This window comes from Gossypium hirsutum, chromosome D07, assembly GCF_007990345.1.
Source record: "Gossypium hirsutum isolate 1008001.06 chromosome D07, Gossypium_hirsutum_v2.1, whole genome shotgun sequence".
Taxonomy (NCBI): Eukaryota; Viridiplantae; Streptophyta; class Magnoliopsida; order Malvales; family Malvaceae; genus Gossypium; species Gossypium hirsutum.
In genome coordinates, this window is record NC_053443.1 from 27,563,814 (window position 1) to 27,570,740 (window position 6,927).

Here is a 6,927-nt window from a genome sequence, read left to right on the forward strand (position 1 = left end):
TGTCACAACATTAAGGTCTTGTTGAAGAAAATCCCAATTTATGTTTGTCATCATGCAAAAGTATTCATATTCTTCAACATCAGGTAGATTAAACAAATCATTAATTGACTTAGAAGTTAGGGGTACCTTCTTCTTGTGAACAAGAACTTTAGTAGCATCTGGCTTAGTCAAATTAGCAAAGAACTCTCGAACTAACTCCTCTTCCGGTAATGATCGTGTATCGCAAAAATAATTCCAATTGAGGGCATCAATTGTCTTTCAAAACGGCAAAGGCACAACCATCTTATCATTGCTTTCCAAGTTGAAACATTTTTTCGGCTTCATAGGTTGATTTTTGAAAATAGAATCAAACCTTTCTTTCACTTCCTCGTTCTGAATCACAATGGGATTTTCGGAAAAAGGTCTTGGAAGATCTAGTTCTTTTGTGAGACATGGTGATTTTTCCCAAAAAATAGGCAAAATTCGACAATAGATGAAGTAAGGGATTTTTCAACAACAATAGGCTTATGGCAGCAACGGGTTTTCAGTGGCGATAGGTATGCGACGGTGATAGGGTGTGGCAGTGATAAGAATACAGCAGCGATATGGTTGCTACAGCAAAAGGCTCTCGACAACAATAGGCTAGGGTTTTTGCGACAAGGGGAGGAAATTTGGGGAGATTTTCGGGATTCAAGGCTGACGGTTAAGAGGAAAAAGAATGACTGGCTAGGGTTTAGGCTATTTTCTTGAAGGGTTGTGAGATTTATGGTTTTAGAGATGGGTTTATATAGTGGTAAATTAGGGCAATCTTGTAGCAAAATTTTAGCTATTTAAGTGACTTGGGTGACAAGTATAGATGAATGGTAAAAATGGCAGCAAAATTAGGGTTTTGGAGAACCCTATGGATGGAAATATAGGGTGATTTTTCTCCTCTTTATTTTTTCAGCCCTTGAGCCCAAACTGTATTTACAAACTAGATTGCTTAAAATAAAATAAACTTATTAGTACTTGGGCCAAATTGACCCCCTTCTTAAACATAACAAATAAAATTAATATTTAAAGCAAAAATGAAAATAAAATTTTTGAAGTTAATTAGAAAATGTCTTCTCAAAAGATTACATTAAATTAATTCACAGGAAAGGTTGGAGGGATCACAATGGTCTCGCTTAAGTTACAAACTCCTTAGGCAGAATGAATTAAATGTACTAATTTAAGAAAATAATTCTGAACTTTTTATTAAAAGTAAAATATGAAAAATTAATGGTCTAATAATTTGAACAAGGTTTTAATTCGTTCAACTTCACCATCCAATAGTGTTTGAGACGTTGACCATTAAATTTAAATATACGTCCATGGTTGTTGTACAATTCTAGAACTCCATATGGATAAACTTTGTAGATGGCATAAGGTCCTTTTCATCAGGACTTGAGTTTTCTAGGAAATAACCTTAACCTCGAATTAAACAACACCAATTTTTGACATTCTTTGAATTCATGAGGTTGTATATGACTATCATGTCATCTTTTATATTTTTCTTTACGCATCTTTGCGTTCTCATATGAAAATAACCTCAACTCTTCCAACTCATCAAGTTGTAACATCTTTCTCTCACCGACTTGTTTAATATCCAAATTTAATTGCTTCAAAGCCCATTGAGCTTTATTCTCCAACTTGATCAGCAAATGACATGCCTTTCCAAAAACTAGGGAGTCATTCCCAAAGGTGTCTTAAAAGTAGTTCAATAGGCCCATAAAGCATCATCGAGCCTTCAAGACCAATCTTTTCTGTTAGGGTACACCACCCTCTCAAGGATACCTTTGATTTCTCGATTCACCCTTTCAACTTTCCCATTTGACTGTGGGTGATAGGCAGTAGCAATCCTATGTTTCACATCGTGTCAAGCAACCACTTAAGCCACCTATTTACAAAGTGAGATCTTTCATCACTAATTATAGCTCTAGGAGTCCCAAACGTGTAAATACATGCTCATGTAGGAATTGCATGACTACCTTAGCATCATTTGTTAGGTACGCCTCGACTTCAACCCACTTGGATACATAGTCCACAGCTACCAAAATATACTTGTTCCCATAAGAAGAAGAAAACGAGCCTAGAAAATCAATGCCCCATACATTGAATAGTTCTACCTCTAAAATATTTGTCAAGGGCATCTCATTCCTCCTTGATATGTTTTCGTTCTTTGACATCTATCGCAATTTTTCACATATGCATACACATCCTTAAACACTATAAGCCAAAAGAATCATGCTTCTAAAATCTTCACTGTTGTACGGGAACCACCAAAGTGTCCCCCACTCAGAGATGAATGGCAATGGAACAAAATCTTGTTAATCTCACTTCCAGCTACACACTTCCTGATTATGTTATCTGCGCATTGTTTAAACAAAAACGGATCCCCCCAGAAATAATACCGGCTATCATGAAGGAATTTCTTTCTTTTTTGGTATTTCATTTCTCGAGGAATTATTCCACATGCTAAATAATTGGCAAAATCAGCAAACCAGGGTGTTTCATAGATTCGACTTACCTCGAAGATATGCTCATCAGGAAAATTCTCATTAATTGGAACAAGTGAAGAAGTTACCCCCTTTTGTTCTAGCCTCGACAGATGATCAACTACTTTATTTTCAACACCTTTTCTGCCTTGGATCTCAAGGTCATATTCTTGAACTAAAAGTATCCAACAAATTAGCCTTGGTTTAGCATCTTTCTTCGTAAGTACTTAATGGCAGCATGATCGGTAAACACAGTAATTTTGGTACCTATAAGATATGAACGGAACTTGTCAAAAGTAAAAACTATAGCAAAGAGTTCTTTTTTAGTTACCATATAATTGAGCTAGGCTCCTATCAATTTTTTTCTTTCATAGTAGATAGGATAAAACACTTTGTTTCTTCTTTGACCCATCATAGCTCCAACAGCAAAATCGCTTGCATCACACATCAACTCAAAAAGTGAGTTCCAATCAGGTGTTACAATTATTGGGGCTGAGATTAACCAGCTTTTTAATTATTTAAAAGCTTCAAAACATGCTCTGTTAAAATCAAAAACAATATCTTTTTTTCTAAAAGCACACACAATGCTTTATAAATTTTTGAAAAATCTTTGATAAACCTACGATAAAAACCCGCATGGCCTAAGAAACTTCTAACTCCTTTCACACTAACTGGAGGTGGTAATCTTTCAATTACATCCACCTTTGCTTTATCCACTTCAATTCCGTTCTTGGAAATTTTATGTCCTAAGACAATTCCCTCATTAACCATAAAATGACATTTCTCCCAATTAAGGACAAGATTCATCTCCTCACATCTTCTTAGTACCTTAGCCAAATTACTTAAACAAACATCGTAAGTATTACCAAAAACAAAAAAATCATCCATGAAAACCTCAACAAAATTTTCAACCATATTAGTGAAAATTGTCATCATACATCGCTAAAATGTGGCAGGTGAATTACATAAGCCGAAAGGCATCCGCCTAAAAGAAAATGTACCATATGGGTAGGTAAAAGTAATTTTATGTTGGTCTTCCAGGGCTACAACTATCTACTTGTATCCCGAATATCCATCTAAAAAAGCAGTAAAATTCGTTACTTGCCAGTCGATCTAACATCTGATCCATAAAAGGCAACGGAAAATGATCCTGATGAGTGGTTTTTTTCAATTTTCTGTAGTCAATATAGATTCTCCAACCCGTGACAGTTCTCATCAAGATTAACTCATTACATTCATTCTTGACATTCATGATTCCACCTTTCTTTGGAACACATTGTACCGGACTTGCCCAAGAACTTTCTAAGATGGGTAGATAATTCTCGCATCTAACTATTTGATCACTTCCTTCCGTACTACCTCTTTCATGATAGGGTTAAGTCTCATTTTCCCATCGATTCTACCTCACTAAGTTCTTTCTTCTTGGACAAAATATCCTTCATAAACTTCACATAATTGGGCATTTGTTCTAAAGCCTCTACCAACGGGATGTTAATGTGAAGTTGCTTTAGAACATGCAAGAACTTCTTGAATTGTACCTCTTGTTTCTGCTTATTCTACTGAAGTCTTTGAGGATATGGAACTCTAGGTTGGTATGGACAACTTTTTTGAGGAAATGAATCTACAAAATAAGGTGTTAGCTTTTCAGAATTCACTGGTTTAGGGTTTACCTCATTAGATTTTTCAACATCTAATTTTTTTGGGGGTAGGAACTTCAACTGTTGGTTGACTTTCCTCCTTTTCAGTAGGCTCATCCTCAATCACAACCTTTTTAGGTTCAAAAATCTTACTACTTCGAAATGCAACTATCTTGCAACATTCCTTACCCAAACTCATTGGATTTTTATTATCGCTTGGCAAGGCTTATTGCATTATAATACGAAGCTCAGTAGCTAATTGACCCATCTGGTTCTCTAGATTTTTTAGTGTTGTTGCTGGACTTTGGATCGAGGCATCATTTTTTCCATGTACGCCTTCAACAAGTCCTCTAAAATATTTGATGACTCAGGTTGAGGTGGTTTTAGAGCTTGTTGACTAAACCCTTGGGATTGATTGGGTCTATGTTGCATATGAGTGTTCCGTCCATTTCCTTGGTTACTCTAGGAAAAGTTCGGATGATTCTGCCATGATGGATTGTGGAAGTTGGATTGTGGTCCTTGTCAACTTCTATTTTGATATTGGTTCCTTACATAACAAATAAACTCGGGGTTTTAAGGGCAATTCTCGAAAGAATGACCATCCCCACAATATACACAGGAAACAACATCATACTGACTTGGTGATTAAGCTTCAAAATTATTCAAACCATTAGTGGTAAACCATTTTAACATTGAAGAAATAGAAGATACCTAAGTAGAGAGTGAAGTCAATGCGTCCGGTTCATGCACTCTAGCTACTTGTCTTTCAGAAACTGCTCAATTTGTTGGTCATTGGTAATTGTTGCTAGCGATCCTTTCAATAATATCATAATCCTCATTATAAGACTTAGATAAAATTGCACCATTCGTAGAAGCATCTACCATTAATCTTGTATGTGCATTGAGACAATTATAAAAAGTCTCCAATTGGATACAATGAGGAATCCCATGATGAGGACACTTACGAAGCAATTTTTTGAATCTTTCCCATGCCTCGTATAAGGACTCAACATCCAATTGTTGGAAAGTAGTTATCTCATTTTGCAACTTTGCATTCTTGCTCAATGGAAAAGATTTTACCAAAAACCTTTTTGCTAATTCTTTTCAAGTAGATATTGAACTTAGTGGCAATGAATTCAACCATGCTTGTGCTCGATCCCACAACAAGTACGAAAACAGCTTCAACCTTAATGTATCTTCAGTCACACCAACTATCTTAAATGAATCACTCACCTCCATGAATAATCGAATGTGTAAATGTGGATCTTCCGTGGGCATACCATTAAACTGGCCCACTATTTGGAGCATTTGAAGCATCACTGGTTTCAATTTGAATCGGGGTACCTCGATACCTGGCCTCCTAATTCTCAGATTTAATTCATTGAAGAGTGGCACAGCGTACTGTCAATGGCACGATCCCTATAATCAACAATAAGGATCGGGTTGTGTGCATGATTAAATCCATTATCTTGTCCATCATTTTGATTTTCAAGGTCCATCTTGAATTGTCTTTGAACAAATCTCACGTATCTTCTCTATCTAAATGTCTGCTCAATTTCAGGGTCTATAGGTAATAGATCAATGATTCGATCTATGCTCATAAACTCCTGATAAATAAATCATAAATAAAGAAAAAAAAATTAGTAATGTTAGAAATGAAATAAAAACCACACTGCAAAATAATTTCACAAAGAATGATTAAGACAACAGTCTCCGGCAACGGCGCGAAAAACTTGTAACATGGTTTTTTACAAGTGTACATAGTCGTTCAAGTAATAAGTAAGTAAAATGAGTTATCGTCTCCACAATGACTATGTATGTTAATCGATTATTTGTAAAATTCTAAATTCACAATTTGATATAAAAACACAATAATTTGAATGGTGATGATTAAATTAACTAGATGCAAAAAGTGATCCCTAATGCAATTTTTAACTAAGTATGCAAATTATTTAAATGTATGAATGAATGGCTTTAGCAAGAAAAACAATCAACAGAAAATAAGCTAGGATAATTATATTAATCAACTCCATTCATTTTCGTCATGCTTAATAATGTTCGGAAAACATTCCATGGCAACTTGATCTTTCATGAGTTCAGAAACCAAATTAAGTCCTCTCGGAATCTTTTAGTTAGTGAAATATGTATTTTACTGGTCATATTAAACTAAGGGTTTCTTGGTATTTATGCGAGGTCACAGGGACATGTACGTTTGCAATAATTTAATCACATAAACCTAAAAACTATGCAAGATAATAGAGTTAACTAAAGATATTATGAACCTCTAATTTAGTCGGGTTTACTGATCTAAATTGAGCATTGCATTTTTCAATTTGGTGTCTACTATTCGCCATCTGGTTAGGATCGCTCAGCTAATCTGAATACACCCAATCACGTATGAATGGAATACAACTTAATTTTAATTGAAAACATGATCAATTGAGGCACAAACATGTTAAACATGAATCAAATAAATCTTATTGAATTAAAATAATCACCCTAGAAAATAGGATTTAAAATATCATCGTTGATGTCAAAAAACAAAAAAACTTATAGCAAACATAAGTAAATTAAATAACAAGAGGAAAGAGTAAACTCTAATTTAGCTCAACAGCCTTTTGGATCTTTTTTGACTGATGTGTTGCTCCGTTCTGCTTGATGCTCCTTTTGCTAAGGTTTTCCTAAGGTGGCCGGCCAAAGGAAGGTATTGACAAAGTCTTTGTTGGCTAAACAATGGAAGGGAAATGGAACGGCTATACAGGGTGAGAAGAGAGCTAGAGAGAAAATGAGAGAAT

The 6,927-nt window shown here is 35.2% G+C and overlaps 1 non-coding gene across 1 annotated transcript; it reads left to right on the plus strand.

The window, feature by feature from the left end:
• The first annotated feature begins 5,075 nt into the window (after nucleotides 1-5,075).
• On the plus strand, nucleotides 5,076-5,181 carry LOC121219756 (small nucleolar RNA R71). The gene has a single exon (XR_005916647.1). It is a non-coding gene; the product is annotated as a small nucleolar RNA R71 (small nucleolar RNA).
• Nucleotides 5,182-6,927: the final 1,746 nt, after the last annotated feature.